This window comes from Lolium rigidum, chromosome 5 (assembly GCF_022539505.1).
Source record: "Lolium rigidum isolate FL_2022 chromosome 5, APGP_CSIRO_Lrig_0.1, whole genome shotgun sequence".
Lineage (NCBI taxonomy): Eukaryota > Viridiplantae > Streptophyta > Magnoliopsida > Poales > Poaceae > Lolium > Lolium rigidum.
In genome coordinates this window covers 61,533,984-61,550,107 of record NC_061512.1, presented here as the reverse complement: position 1 = coordinate 61,550,107, position 16,124 = coordinate 61,533,984, and positions in this window count along the sequence as shown.

The following is a 16,124-nucleotide window of genomic DNA, read 5'->3' as shown; positions in this document are numbered from 1 at the left end:
ACCTCGCGATACTAAGGTCGCCATATTACCATCCACTACAAGAAAAGGTACAACTCGAGTACCTCTCGCTGCTCTTGATTCACCATCTCGTGATTGATAAACTTGTTTCACCGCCACATGCTTCAAATGCTGGTACTTCTGCTGAATCTGAAAATTCTCATAATGCTGATAATATTTCTGCTGTGCTTGATGATAGTGGTTCATTGGGAACTTTTCTAGATGCTAAAATTGCTAGGTCTAGACAAATTGAAAATGCTGAAACTCCTGATGCTACTACACCTGTTAATTCACCTGAACTTGAATACTCTAGTGATGATCTTGATGAAGATTATGTGGAACTTGATGATGATTTTATTGAAAAATTCCATGCTACTACTGATGCAAGAAAAATTAAAAAGTTGCTTGCAGTAACATACTCGTTAGATATAAACTGTCTCCCGATCCTAAATTTGCCACATCTCCTATAAACATTAAGGATAAAGATTATGATTTTTCTCTTGATCTATCTCATATAGCTATTGTTGAGAAAACACCCTTTTGTGGTACTGAAAAAGAAAGTGTTGTTGAACACATGACTGAGTTATCTACTTTGAGTAGCTTGTTTTCTGATGATATTAAGAAGCGTACTTACTTTGTTGCTAAAATCTTTCCATTCTCATTAAAGGATGACGCTAAAACTTGGTATAATAGTTTGCCACCTGGTTCTATTAAAAGTCCAAAAGAATTACTTGTCTGTTTTCTTTCGGAAATACTTTCCGCTAGTGCTCAACATGCTGCTTTACGGAGAGTTTATAATTTTGATCGGGAGATGAAGAGAAATTGCCCGAGGCTTGGGCGAGATTTTGCTCTCTTATTAGAGCTCTGCTCGACCATGATTTAGAAAAGCATGATTTACTTGATATATTTTATAGTGGACTAACCATTGAGTCTAGGGCATACCCGGATAGTTGTGCTGGTTGTGTTTTCAGAAAAGAACTCCGGACGACGCTCGAAGAATTATTGGCTAAAATAGGCCGGAATTATGATGATTGGAATACGCCTGAACCAACTCCAACGCCAATAGTGAAGAAGAGGGGTTTAATTAAATTGAATGATGAAGATATGAGGGAAGCCAAGAAGTCTCTCAAGGAGAAAGGTATTAAATCCGAAGATGTGAAGAATCTACCTCCAATAGAAGATATATGTGAGATAATTCCCCCTTCATCCATGATTGAGGTAAATTCCCTTCAACGCTTTACTAGGGAAGATATTCCGTATTCAAAACCTCCGCGCAATGCTTAGATGAGTTTGATAATTATATTGTTAAGCAAGAAAATTTTAATATGAGAGTAGAGAATCATCTGATGGAAAATTCTCAAGCTATTAGTCAATTGCATGATATTGTGGAGAGAACCTCCAATTATGTTAGGATGCTTGTTAAACATTTTCATATGATTCAAACTCAAATTGATCAACTCACTAAAGTGCAAAATGACTTGTTAGGAAATAATGCTAAAGAAAAACAAGCTTATGAAGTAACAACTAGAGGTGGTGTCTCTACCCAGGATCCTCTATATCCTGAAGGGCATCCCAAAAGAATTGAACAAGATTCTCAACGCATTGAACCTAGAGCTCATTCTAAGAAAAAGAAGAAGAAACATAAAAATGTTGTAGAATCCTCCGAACCTCGCTAATGATCCTAATAGTATTTCTATTTCGATGCTGAAACCGAAAGTGGTAATGAATATGATAATAGTGAAGATAATGATAAGAATGATACTCCCGATAAAGAAGAGGTTGACAAAGAACTCGAAAAGCATGCTAAAAATAAAAAGTATACTAAAGAAGATTTTATTGCTGAGAAACATGGTAATGAAAGAGAACCTTGGGTGCAAAAGCCAATGCCTTTTCCTGCTAAGAAACTAAAATCAAAGGAAGAGGAACACTATAATAAATTCGTGATTGGATGAAACCTTTATTCTTGCAAATTCCTTTGACCGATGCTATTAAATTGCCTCCTTATTCAAAGTATATGAAAGATATTGTTACTAACAAAAGGAAAATCCCCAATGAGGAAATTTCCACTATGCTTGCTAATTACTCTTTCAATGGCAAAGTTCCAAAGAAGTTGGGCGACCTGGTATACCTACTATTCCTTGTTCTATTAAGAATAATTATGTTAAAACTGCTCTATGTGACTTGGGAGCCGGTGTTAGTGTTATGCCTTTTTCTCTTTATAAGAGACTTTACTTAGATAAGTTGATACCTACTGATATATCTTTGCAAATGGCTGATAAATCTACTGCTATTCCTGTTGGTATATGTGAGGATGTTCCCTGTTCAAGTTACTAATAACCGCTTGATATTAACCGATTTTGTTGTGTTGGAAATGCCTCGAAGATGATAATATGTCTATTATTCTTGGGAGACCTTTTCTTAACACCGCAGGGGCTGTTATTGATTGCAATAAAGGAAAGGTTACTTTCAATGTTGATGATAAGGAACACACTGTCTATTTCCCCAAGAGGATTGAAAAAGCGTGCGGAGTTAATACTATTTCTCATGTGAGAACTATCAAAGTGGGAACTATTGATTGTCCCATATATGAGCCTAAAGAAGAATATCAATCTCTTGTGATTGGATCCATATCAATACAATTCAAGGTAACATGATTGATTTGAGGTTTATTTCTTCATATGCTATATAAAATTTATTTGGTGGCAAGACTTGATCAACCTTGTTAACAAATACCTTTTATATGCATAGAGGAGGTAAACAACATCTCTTTCTTTCTCCACTTGCTTTAGTTGCTTGTAGCACTTTTAATTTGCAAAGTTTCTTAGTTGATTTGAGATTTCAAAAAATTTCCCGGCCAGTAATAATAAACTTAATACCCAGAAAATGTGCATTTTTCAAAGTTTTCAAAAATTCGCGAAAATTACACCGTTGGTCCTATTTTTCGACGAGGCACCTGGGAGCACCAGAGGATGACCTGTGGGGCACCAGAGGGTGCCAAACCACAGGCCGGCGTGGCCAAGGAGGTGGCCGCGCCACCATGTGGTGTGGGCCCCTCCTTGCCCCACTTTGTCATCTCTTTCTCCCAGCACCTTCTCTCTCCCGAAAAAACTCGAACCAATTTCCTCTCACTCGCGTTTTTGCTCAAGAACTCCAGATTTCTCGATCTCTTTGCTCAGCTCGATTTCCTGTTGAAATTTGGCACATTTGCTCCTTGGTATGTGACTCCTCCACCCATCCAAGTAGAATTTTGTTTGGTTGAGTATATCTTGAATATTTTGCTGCTGTAGGTAACATGTTTGGTGAGCTTGCATGCTTGTTCTAATTGGTAGAAATTAGTTTTGATGCATGATTAGTACTCTAGCAAGTTCCTATGGTAGTTTCCCTCAATTGTATGTCACCAAATCAAGTTTTATATTGTTTGTTGAAAATTTCAGAAAATGAAGAAGTTCAAATTTGGAGAATTGTTCAAGAAGGGAACAACCAACGACTGGGAGGCCTTCTAGGACCGCCACCCAAATTAGGCGGTCGTACAACGAGGACGTCATCGCGCCTAGCTTCGCGCCCGAAGAGGACAACGGGCCTCCTAATGCTTCGACTTTCCCATGCTATGATTTTCTGACAAATGCAGGGATATTGGATGATTTCTTCACCCTTGTCAACAGGGCGGGATTAGCCACCTACGTTGGAGATGAAAGGGAGCAATACCACATGCTCACCAAGATTTTTGTTGAGAGCTTCCAGTTCCAAAACGCGGAATATAATCCGACAGTTGCATTCAAGATCTATGGTACTCCTGTTACTATGGAACTGGATGAATTTTGTCGTGCATTGGATATTGCCCCTGTAGGTACAAGCAAGGAGGATCGATAACAACCCTCGGGACTTGTTGGAGCTCTATCGAGGGATCACCAATGATGATTGTCGCACCATTCAGCGGGGCAAGATAAGGAACATTCAACTCCCCGCCATTAAATATTTTGCATATTACATTGCTACTAGCATTCTTGGTAGGGAGAACACTAGTAATATCTCTAGCTACCATTTTGCTTTCCTGAATATTGCACTTACTCGGTCAAACATCCTATCATCTTGGTTCTCTTATTGCTCGCCGCCCGACTACCAGTGGGACCTATTTTTGGAGGAACTATTGCATCGCGTGTTTTAACATATCTAAATCTTCCTATTGATCCTAATGATGTGCCATTGGCCCCTAGGAGACTTGATATTGCTGCTATGAAGAGTCATCATTTTGTGACTACTGATTCTACTTTAGATGATATGGTCCATAGAATGTTGTTTTCTGACGGGGATGAGAAAGAAATTCCTCTTCCCCAACCAGGTTTGCTCAGTATTGACAGGCAATCATGGTCGTGCACTAAGGAGGAGGTGGATGAACATATGAAGATACAAGATTTCCACCAGCAGCATGACTCCGAGGATGTCGAGCCTTCCTATGATTACACCGTCACACATCCCGGTGCATCTTCTAGCACCTACCCGGAATACGATCCATCTTCGTCATACTACGGAGGCGCTACTTCATGGGATCGATGGGATTGAACTCCACTCAGGCCAAAAGCCTAAGATTGGGGGGAGGTATACCGGCATCACTCATTCTTTGCATATTATGATTGCTGGATACTTGTATATACTTGTTTAGTCTCTTTGAGTGGTTTTCTAATGAGAGGAAGATGATATTTGGGGAAGTGCTGCCTGAAAACAGATTCTGGGCTGTTACCGTAAAAATTCGTGCGCCCAGGCAGAACAGTATTTTGAGTTGCAAATTTTTGTGCATGTTCCCCAGGTTGTTTTCTAACTTTCATTAGTTGAACACTTTTCGAACTGAGCAACGTAAGATTTTTGTAAAAATCGATTTCTGTACTGCTGTCAGGTTTTGGCAGATTTCTGCCATCTCGTTTTTCTGTGTTTCTTTTAGTTTGCTATTTCTTGCTTTCACTTTGTTTCTTTCCCAAAACACAAAAAGACCAAAAATATTTCTGTTATTTCTCTTCACCATTTGTTTATCTTGGTTTCTTGCATTTGTTTCGCTTTATTTGCTATTGCTAGTTTGCTATAAGAAAACCCAAAAAGATTTTGCTTTGTTTGCTTGTTTCCTTTTGTTCTTATTCTCAAATTCGAAAACACCAAAAATATTTGCTGTTCTTCTTTGGTTTGTAAAGTTCATCATGAGTTCAATGGTCTTCGGTGGCTGGAGCGTGGTTTTCATTTCATATTATCCAAGCTACACAAGTGAAAAGGCAATAATGACGATCTACGACAATCTGATTGTGGTGAGAGGCTGGTATGAATTCTATTTGTTTTCATTTTTGTACATATACTCATCCATGTGAGCATGATTAGTTGGTTCATGTGAGGTATATGTTATTTAAGAAAGTCTAGTAGTTCATGATCTCTCATGATTAGCCCCAATTTATTAATATGAGTAGCATGTCATGGATGTTTGCTTGCATTGTTTTATTCATAAGTAAGTATGGCATTGTGGTATCCTCCTCTGAATAATTCATTTATATCGACTTGGCACATGCTCACGCATGCATATGACTGAACAAGAGTCAATTAAGCCTCAATGATTTACATTGCTTCAGAGTTCTTGTATCACTTTTATGCCTCAGTTAATCTATTTTGCCGCAAGCATGATTATGACAGTTCATCGCTCTCTTGATTTGTCGCTCCCTAGTCTTTTTGCTAGCCTTCACTTGTACTGAGCGGGAACGCTGCTCGTGCCTCCAAACACATGAAACCCAAGTTATTCCAAAGTGTCCACCATAAATACCTATGCATGGCATTTCAAACCATTCCAAAGTAAATTCTCATGCGCTACCTTTAAAATCTTCAAAATACTTCTTAATTTGTGTTAATGTTTCATAGCTCATGAGGAAGTATGTGGTGTTTAGCTTTCAACCTTGTCATTTACTTTTGACGGACTCTCATATGGAATAGTGGCACATCCGCTTATCCAATAATTTTGCAAAAAGAGCCGGCAATGGGATTCCCAGTCCCGAATTAATTAACTTAAATAGACACTCCTCCATGGTTTGTGATTGTTGGACGGCACCCGAAGGATTCGGTTAGCCATGGCTTGTGTAAGCAAAGGTTGGGGGAGTGTCATCATCATAATAAAACTAAAATAAAAAGGCACTCCTTCATGGTATGTGATTGTTGGCGGGCACCCGAGGATTCGGTTAGCCATGGTTTGTGTAAGAAAGGTTGGAAGGAGTGCCACATAAACATGCAAATAATTCATGGGAGCCGCTCTTGAAAGTCCGGTTGGCGAGGTAGTTGGTGTACCCATTACCATTCGTTGACAACAACAAACACCTCTCAAAATAATTTTACTCCTACTTTACAAATGAAAAGCTCTAGCGCATGTTAATCCCTGCTTCCTCTCGTGAAGGGTCAATCTTTTACTTTTATGTTGTGTCTCCATTATTTCTTTGAGCACTTTCTTGAGAGCACAACTGTCATTCTTAGTATAATATGTTTGTCTCAAAATATGATTGATTGTGGTATAACTTTGATGCTTTTATCTTTGACAATCACTACTTCTAGTCTTTCTATGAACTCCGGAGGTGCCCGGGCATTTATGTTTTGCCAATCAAATACAGGCAAGCGAGATACCACTTTATCATACTCTCTTATGAACATTGCAATCCTGCTTATATACATGATTCATGATGCTTATTATTAATTGTTGGTACCCCTTCATGGTTGACATAGCTGTTAGATGATCTTATTTGCATGTACCTTATTATGAACTGCTCAAGTATTAGCCATATCATGAGAATATATACATCATATGAGCAAATGTGTTCGTGAAAGTTCTTTTATCGCTCAGTTGTTAACCGAATTGCTTGAGGACAAGCAATAAGCTAAGCTTGGGGGCGTTGATACGTCCAAAACGTATCTACTTTCTCGAACACTTTTGCCATTGTTTTGCCTCTAATTTGTGTATTTTGGATGCAACTAACACGGACTAACGCTGTTTTCAGCGAACCGTTCCGGTGTCTCGTTTTTGTGCAGTAAATCCAACTTTCAGGAAAAACCTCGGGATTTTGACGAAAGGGCCTATTTTCCCGGAATAATGACGGAGCCGAAGGACAATTGAAGTGGAGGCCCGAGGGCCCCACACCACATGGCGGCGCGGCCCGGGGGGCCCGCGCGGCCATGTGGTGTGGCCCCTCGGCTGGCCTCCGACGCCCCCTTCGGACTACTTATTCGCCTCGACCTAAAAACGCACAAAGAGAAGTCGAAGTCGCCAGAAACCCTCCAGAACGCCGCCACATCGCGAAACTCCGTCTCGGGAGCCAGAAGTCTCCGTTCTGGCACTCCGCCGGGACGGGGAATTGGAGGAGATCATCACCGCCATCACCGCCAATGCCTCTCCATCAACCAGCCATGTTTCCCCCATCCATGTGTGAGTAATTCCCCCGCTGTAGGCCGAAGGGGATGGTAGGGATTGGATGAGATTGGTCATGTAATAGCATAAGATTGTTAGGGCATAGTGCCTAGTATCCGTAGATGTTACTTTTATGATATTGTTGCAACTTGTTATGCTTAATGCTTGTCACTAGGGCCCGAGTGCCATGATCTCAGATCTGAACATGTTATTGATTCATGAAGATATTCGTTGTTTATGATCTTACTCCGCAAGTTGTATACACATGTCGCTGTCCGGAACCAATGGCCCCGAAGTGACGAAATCGGGACAACCGGAGGGGATGGTAGTGACGTGAGGATCACATGTGTTCACGGAGTGTTAATGCTTTGCTCCGGTACTCTATTAAAAGGAGTACCTTAATATCCAAGTAGTTTCCCTAGAGGCCCGCTGCCACCGGCTGGTAGGACAAAAGATGTTGTGCAAGTTTCTCATTGCGAGCACGTACGACTATAATTGGAACACATGCCTATTGATTGATTAGTACTTGGATACCGTTTTATTATTATCTCGCAAATGCCCCTGCTATGATTGTTACATGAGTTTCTCTCATCCATGCAACGCCCATCATCCGTCCCCGTGCCTACGATATTTTAATCCTGCTGTTTACTAAAATCACTACTGATGTCTTTGTTACTCTGCTGCTGTTATTTCACTACTGCTACTACTATAAAACTGTTACTACTGATAAACTCTTGCGAGCAAGTCTGTTTCCCGGTGCAGCTGAATTGAAAACTCCGCTGTTAAGGCTTTCAAGTATTCTTTGTCTCCCCTTGTGTCGAATCAATAAATTGGGTTTTACTTCCCTCGAAGACTGTTGCGATCCCCTATACTTGTGGGTCATCAATAAGCAGATGAAATTTTTGGGTACTTCAGTTGGCATACCGCCTCGGTCTGGAATATATGGTTCCATTATGTAAGCCAGAGGTTCTAGCTGTAGAACACCAATGATCTACAGAATATGTATTGCTGCTCAAAGTCTATGAGATAAAACACATACCAATTACTTCTTTTATATCTTTTACCATTTATGTTTGAGTCTTGCAAAATATGCACACCACGATGATTTAGCAAAAAAAAAATGTTTTCTACTTGTATCTTCCTTGATAATATTTTTCTTTGTTCTATTTAACCTTGAAACACCGCATCGGATACATCTCCATGCGAAAGCATTACTTCGTTGAGGGATGCCTCTTGTTATATTTTTCTCCATATCTTATGCACTGTTTATTTCTATCACTATGAAGAAGCACTAATCTGGATTTGTTTACATAGATTTTGCTACCGGGCAACTACTTTCCTATGTTGCATCTATGCAAAATAGAATGTCTACGAATCAGTGTATCTTCTTATCTTTGAGATGCTCTATAAAAATGCACATGTACGTTGATGTTGGATAGTTGCTTTGCATACGGTTGTCACGATAAATCATGTTGCCAGATTACATTTAAAAAATACTATAATCTTGTTGCTTTTGAAATATTATGTGTGATATCTTTTTCTATACAGTAAATTTTCATATGCATTATGTTTGCATGCGTCACATGAATAAAACTTGGGAAGTCCGTAGCAAAGCACGGGCATTCAACTAGTAATTAGTAAAATATGAATTGTAACCAGCATCCGCAAGGTGATATATAGAAAGAAAATTATAGCCAAGGAATTCAACAAGCATGACCGTCTCAAGGCACAAGTCCTTAGAGATTGCCACCTTGCCATACCCAAGTACCTTTCCCTTTGAATTGTCACCAAAGGTGATGCTTGACTTCTTGTTTATATCTTCAATGAATTGGTCAAGCACACCTCTTCCTCCGGTCATATGATTGGTGCATCCACTATCAAACACCCATTTTGGACCACCGGAGGAATACCCCTACAAGATCAAGTAGAGGATTTAGGAACCCATTGATTAATGGGTTCCTTTGTAATGGCAACAATATCTTTTGGTACCCAAATTGAGTACCCTCTATAAGCATAGCCACAACGAGGGCCAACATAGTTAGCATAAACATCACCATAATAATCAACAAATAAAGCATAGTGATTGTTTGGCCCCGTGCGGTCACCACTAGTGGCTTTGCCCTTTGAGGCTTTGCCATCATTAGTGACCTTCTTGTTCTTATCTTGAGCGGGCTTCTCCTTCTTGTGGGACTTGGGAACATATCCAAGTCCAATCTTTTGATTGTTTGACCTTTGCTTACTCAAGAGGTCATCCAATCCCATCTTGTTCTTGGCGGTGGTGAACTTTGCAAGTTCCTTTGTTAACCTAACATTTTCCTCAAGAATAGATGCTTGCTCACAAGAAGATTCATTAGGATGATAGTCGAGACCATATTTGGTCACCAAGGATTCAAGATATGCATTGGTCTCAACATGCAAAGAGAGTTCCTCTTGTAAACGAACATGCTCCTCAACAAGCTTAGCATGCTCACTAGTAAAGGAGGTGGAGGAACTAGCAATCTTTTCAGCAACAATGGGATCCTTCATTGATCCAAGAGCCTTCTTGTAGGTTTCTTGGAGTAGATCATGGTTCTCTCCAAGTTTCTTGAGCTCATCCTTAACAACCTTGTTAGCTCTTTCAAGGTGGTCAAGATCCCTAGTGAGAGAAGCATGAGCAACTTCAAGCTCCTCCTTTGAGGCATTGATCTCTTGGGTCAATGATTGAGCCCTTTCAATAGTTTCAAGGTCCTTAACTTTATCAAGTTCATAAGTTTCAATTTGTTGCTTAAGGCCTTGAGATATGCACCTTTCGATTTTTAGCTCTTGTCTTAGGAGATTGAATCTCCGTTCTTTTTCATTCAAATGATATTATAATTCCTCAATGGACTCATCCTTTTCTTTGAGGGAGTCCATCAAGAAATCAAACTTGACAAGAGCTTCACCACGAAGGGTGCATCTAACATTGTAAAGTTCCTTAAGCACAATTAATTCTTCTTGATTTTCAGTTTCATCATCAAGAACACTAGATAGAGAAGGTGGGGATTCTATTACCTTGGTTTCTCTTGCCGTAAGACAAGAGCCAACGATTGTAGAGGCGGGAGAGTCATCGGAGTCATCATCTTGAGTTGTTCTTGCTATGAAGGAAGAACCAACATCATTCTCCGTGGAGTAATCCTTGGAGTAGTCATATGTGAAGAGTGACCCGGGCTTAGAGATAGCCAAACCGGCCACTCCGGCCTCCTTCTCCTCATCTTCCTCTTCTTCATCGGACAAGTACTCAGCCCCAACAAAGGCCCTTCCCTTGTTCTTCTTGTATCGATCGTTGATTGGGTTTGGCTTCAATCTTGGCTTGACCCCTTTGATGAACTTTGGCTTGTCTACCATTTTCTCATAAGGGCACTCACTTGCAAAGTGGCTATGTTCATCACAGTTGTAGCAGGTTCTCTTCTTCTTCTTCTTCTCATTGAGGAACATTGGAAACTTTGCCTTGTACTTCTTGGCAAAGAAGGCAAAGTCGGTAGCAATGTTACTAGTTGAAGTCATCTCTTCATCTTCTTCAATTTCATAGACTTCTTCTCTTCGATGGTCAGCTCTTGCTTTGAGGGAAAGGTTGTGTGAGGCTTCATGGTTGTGTGGGGCTTCATCAACACGGTTCATTGCCATGAGCCTTTTTCCTGACTTGGCCATGCTCTCATTGGCCGCCACATAGGAGACAAGATCATCGGAGTTCAGATCGGCACTCTTGGTAATGATTTGCAAGTTGAGTGCAAGGTTGGTGTCTTCTTGCTTGACTGCAATCATGGCAATGACCTTGGACTTTATGAATGCTTCATTCATCTCAAAGCCGTCATTGTACTTCTCAACTCCAAGACCCTTGACCTTCACTCTAAGAGCACCAAGTCTTGCATAGGCATCGGCCACGAACTCTCCTTCTCTAATCATGAACATAGTGGCCTCTTGCTTTGCAGACTCGTAAAGAGCTTATTGGATCAAATCGGTTCCCTCTTGGAGTACTATGATTCGATCCCACAACTCTTTAGCGGAGTCAATGTCATTGACTTGATCAAGGAGCTTGCGGTGGATGCCACTCCTAATCTTGTCACGTGCGGAAGCATTGAGTTGACGGTTGTAGAACTCGGTGGAGGTCAACCGAGCGGGATCTTGTGGCTTCCGGTATCCATCAACAATGATCTCCCATAGCTCCACACTGCAGCTGCGAATATGAGACTCCATAGAGGATTTCCAAAAAGGAAAGTGAGTTCCATCAAATTGGGGAACGTTCCCACTATGGTTTATATGAGGCATGGGTGAAGTGTTTTTGGGATAGTCATGATTGACTTGGTGGAAACCTTCCGGAGGAACCGAAGCCCCACTAGAGGTCCCACTAGAGGTCAAGTTCTTAAGCATGGCGATCATCTCGTGCCATTTGGCTTTGTACTTCATCCTCCTTTTTCTTTTTCTCGGCATCATATGCCAAGAATCTGGATTTCATTTCTTTAACCGAAAGGTTAGAGTCATCATCTAGACCCTCGAATAGTTTTTCCATCTCACTCTTAAGGCTGTGAAGCCCTTAATAAGAGTCCAGGCTCTGATACCAATTGAAAGTTCAGAGATGGTAAACCTAGAGGGGGGTGAATAGGATTCTACATATTTTAATTCTTTCTTTGCAATATTAGGATTTGCGGAATATAAAGATGAGCCTAATGCAAACTAGGTGAAACAACCTATATGAGGATACAAGTAACTCAAGCACGAAGGCTCTCACAGGCAGTTATATCACAAGTAAGGTGTTCGGTTAGAGATAACCGATAGCACGCGGAGACGAGGATGTATTCCCGTGTTCCCTTCCTTTGCAAGAAGGTACATCAGGTTTGGAGGGGTGGAGGTCCCACGAAGGATTCCCCACGCCACGAAGGCTCACCCTATTCTCCGGAGCCTATCCCACGAAGGAATAGCTCTCTCACTTGTGGTAGACTTTGAGGTAGCCTCCAAATCTTCACAATCTTGTCGAGAGCAAATCCACAGCCCGGATGCTTCCGGACCACTCTTGCCCACCTAGGGTTTCCAAGGAACCCTAGAGAGCAAGCTTCTTGATGAATACAAGGGGGGATGAGATTTGGCTTGGTAGAACAGTAGATCGGGTCCTCCTCTATCGTTTCCCGGAGGGATTTGAGTTTTAGTGGAGGAGGAGGGAGATCTGAGACTTTTGGTGTTTCTAGCAATGGAGTATGAGAGACATAGCTCAAGAACAGCTTGTAGTGTAGTGCCTACCCCTTCAGAGGTAGGAGAAGGGGTATTTATAGTGTTTCTTGAATTCTGGTTGTTGCTCACTTGCCACGTCAGTAGATTCACCGAGAAACCCGGTCAACCGGATTTGGCGCCGGACAGGCCGGCGCACGGGCCGGTCAGACCGGGCCAGCGACCGGATCGGCCGGTTTCAACCCGAGCTGGGACCGGGTCTCGAACGGGCGGGCTTCGGAGGCGTACTGGACTACGCCCGGTTGGCTCAAGCGCGGAGGCCGGTTGGACGCCGGGGCGCCCGGTCTGGAACCCGGTCCGACCGGGCCAGGGACCGGATTGGCCGGTCCAAACCGGGCTGGCGACCGGACACTGACCGGGTGCGCTCCCACCCTCACTGGACTCTGTCCGGTTGGCTCAAGTGCTAGGGCCGGTCAGCGCCGGATTGGCCGGTGCCAGGGCCGGTCTGACCGGGCCAGGGACCGGCCAAACACTGAAAATCCTTTGTTCATTTTTCATCGAAGTGGGGGGTCTCCCATTGCCTTCTTGTTCCATTGATACACCATTATACCTCTTTGGCTAATACCTGGGAATCATCTTGTAGACATGTATTAGTCCAAATACTCTAGCACGGTGTCATAGTTACCAAAATAATGGATAAGGGTAAATACCCTTACATTGTTGCACACTCAACATCTTGTCAAGTATGCTTTTCCCTTCATGATTCCTTTTCAAGTCTTTCTTCAAAGAAGTTACTTGAGCCTTTAGCTCATTTATTTACTCTACATGGTTAGTAACAACACAAGTACTAGAGGAAGTAGAAGCTTCATTGTTAGAGCAACAAGGCAAGGAAGATAATTCATCATAAGATTTAGCAATACTATGAGTGGATGAATTAATAGGACTATCACATTAAAATATAGCATTTTGAGAAGTAGTGCTAGTATCCACATGAGGATCAGAAGAGGTTACCTTTGAAATTATAGCCTCATGAGCTAATTTTAGCCTATCATATATATGAGACTAGAAGATCATCATGGGGGCTAGAGAGATTTCCATGATTGTCTTCCAAAATACCATAATTGTTCGTTAGCAATTGAAGTTGAGCCCATAGCTCAAGATTGTACTTCAAGATAGATGCTTCACAATAAGTAGAGTTAGTAGCACAAGCATCATCATTAATAGCAATAGGAGAAGGAAATTTGGTACGATATACTAGATAAGAAGTTTTAATTCACACTCTCATCAACGCTAGAGCCATTTTTTAGTTTCTCAAAATCCTCAAGGATTTTAGCATGGAAAAAATACAAGCTTATCATTTTTTAGCTTTAGATCATTTGCCACATCAAGTTCTATATCATAGTTTTCCTTTAATCTAGACAATTCTAGAGAAAAATTAAAGTCTCCTCAAGAGATTCTTTGGTGGTTTGTTCTTCTTCAAGTTTATTCTTTAGGGATGCCATTTCATTGGCATACTCATGTTCAAGAGAACCCATTTTTATTATGGTGTTATCATGATCCCCAATATGTTTTTGGCTATCAATAGCAACAACTAATATTTCAACAAATTTAGAGCAGGCAATTTATCTTTGCGAAGAGAACGAAAGACAACCTCACCCTTTTCATGTAAAAAAGGCAACCACATCCTCTTCTTCTTCATATTCTTAATCTTCATCATCATGAGAAAGATTAGCTTCCAAGTTAGGAGATACCATAGAGGCCTTATCCGTAAGGCAAACATGGGAACTAGAAGATGATGGAAATGAAGAGATACTTGAAGATCCAAACAAGACATTGTATTGACCAATAGAGTATTTGGTTTCCTCTACATTGTTAGTGACACAAATACTAGATGTAACATCCCAAAAATTTCAAAAAAACAAAGAAATGAATTTCCCTATTTCTAAATTTTGGAACCAACAAAAACTTTTATTAAATTAAGTTTGATACATAGTGATCATGCTTATATGTTGTGATATAGCCTTGATTGTTTGTTTATTGCTTTGAACTTATTTTTCCAAAATCCTAAACCCTAAGCCAAGGTCATTGGGATCAAAGGGAGACAAATAAGAAAAATAGAAAATGCAAATACCCTCACATATGAGGCTATGGCTATTTTTGTAAAACTTTACCCTAGGCCCTTCTACCTTGTTTAGAGGATTGGAAAACCTTACTAAACCTTACCTAGTACTTAACAAGTCAAGTCTAAGGTGAAACAAAAAGAAACAAAGATAAAATACACATATGCATAGAGGCATATGTGGCACTTAGCCATTTTACCAAATCTTGACCTATGCACTCACACTTTCCCTAAATGGTTTGGACCCTTTACCAAACTCAATCTAACACTAAATAAACCCTACACCATGCCTAAGTGAAGCAAAGAATAAGAAAAGAATAAAGGTTAGAAAATCACAAAACCCTCACATATGGTTTATACCATTTTTGCAAAACTTTAACCTAGACCATTTTGGCTTGCACCATTGGTTGGAAATGGTTCTTAAACACTTATTAACACTTTTTGAACCAAAGAAACCCAAATAAAATCAAGAAAAAAAATCAAAAACCTATCCACATATGATAATGGTCATATGTGCCCCTTTTAATATCTTACCCACTTTGAGCCCTTTTCTTAAGAGATTCTTAAACCAAACCCTGCCAACTCTTTGTACCTCATCCAAGACCTCATCAAGGTGAACAACTTTGGTGTTGACCACTTTGACCAGATCGTTGACCATTGCTCAAAATAGTCAACCCAAGATGCTGTGTTGAAACAAATTCTAGATTACCCCCAATTTCTCAAATCTTCACAAATCAATTTCAAAATTCAAACCAGTGCCACCAATAGTTTCTAAACATTATGTAGATCCCTCCCATGCAGAATTTTGGAAAATTTCAAACACACATGAGACTTGGGCCTATAATCCATTTGTTTACATAGAAGTACAACCACTATCTCAACCACTTTGTACCCTCACCCCACCTCTCTTGTACTCCTCTATAGTGCACTTGGTTCTTCTAACAACTTCCTTTGACATCATCTAGTAGTACATGATCACCATGACACAAACCATGCCTAGTACCTTGCACACTTCACATACACTTTAATTATACTCCAATGGTACATGCACTAGACCCCTCTCACCATGCTCACCTTGCCAAACCCCCTTACCTCATCTCACTCTAGCAGGACAAACCATCAGAGACAAAGATTTGTGCACCAAGCACACCAAAGCCATGCCATGCCGGCCCTCTTGATCACCACCATCACACCACCTGCCCCTGGTCCTCCCCTACCTCTCTAACCTTGTCAAACCAGTCAACCTCATCACCCTGACCTCACCAGACATGGTACCAGGTCAAAGAGAAGCTGCCAAAGCCCAGAACATGACGTGCCCCGACGTGATCACCACGCCCAGAGCACGCCAGGACACACCACAGCCACCACAGAGCACCACCTGCCCCCGACGCCTCCGGCCACCTCACCTTCTCT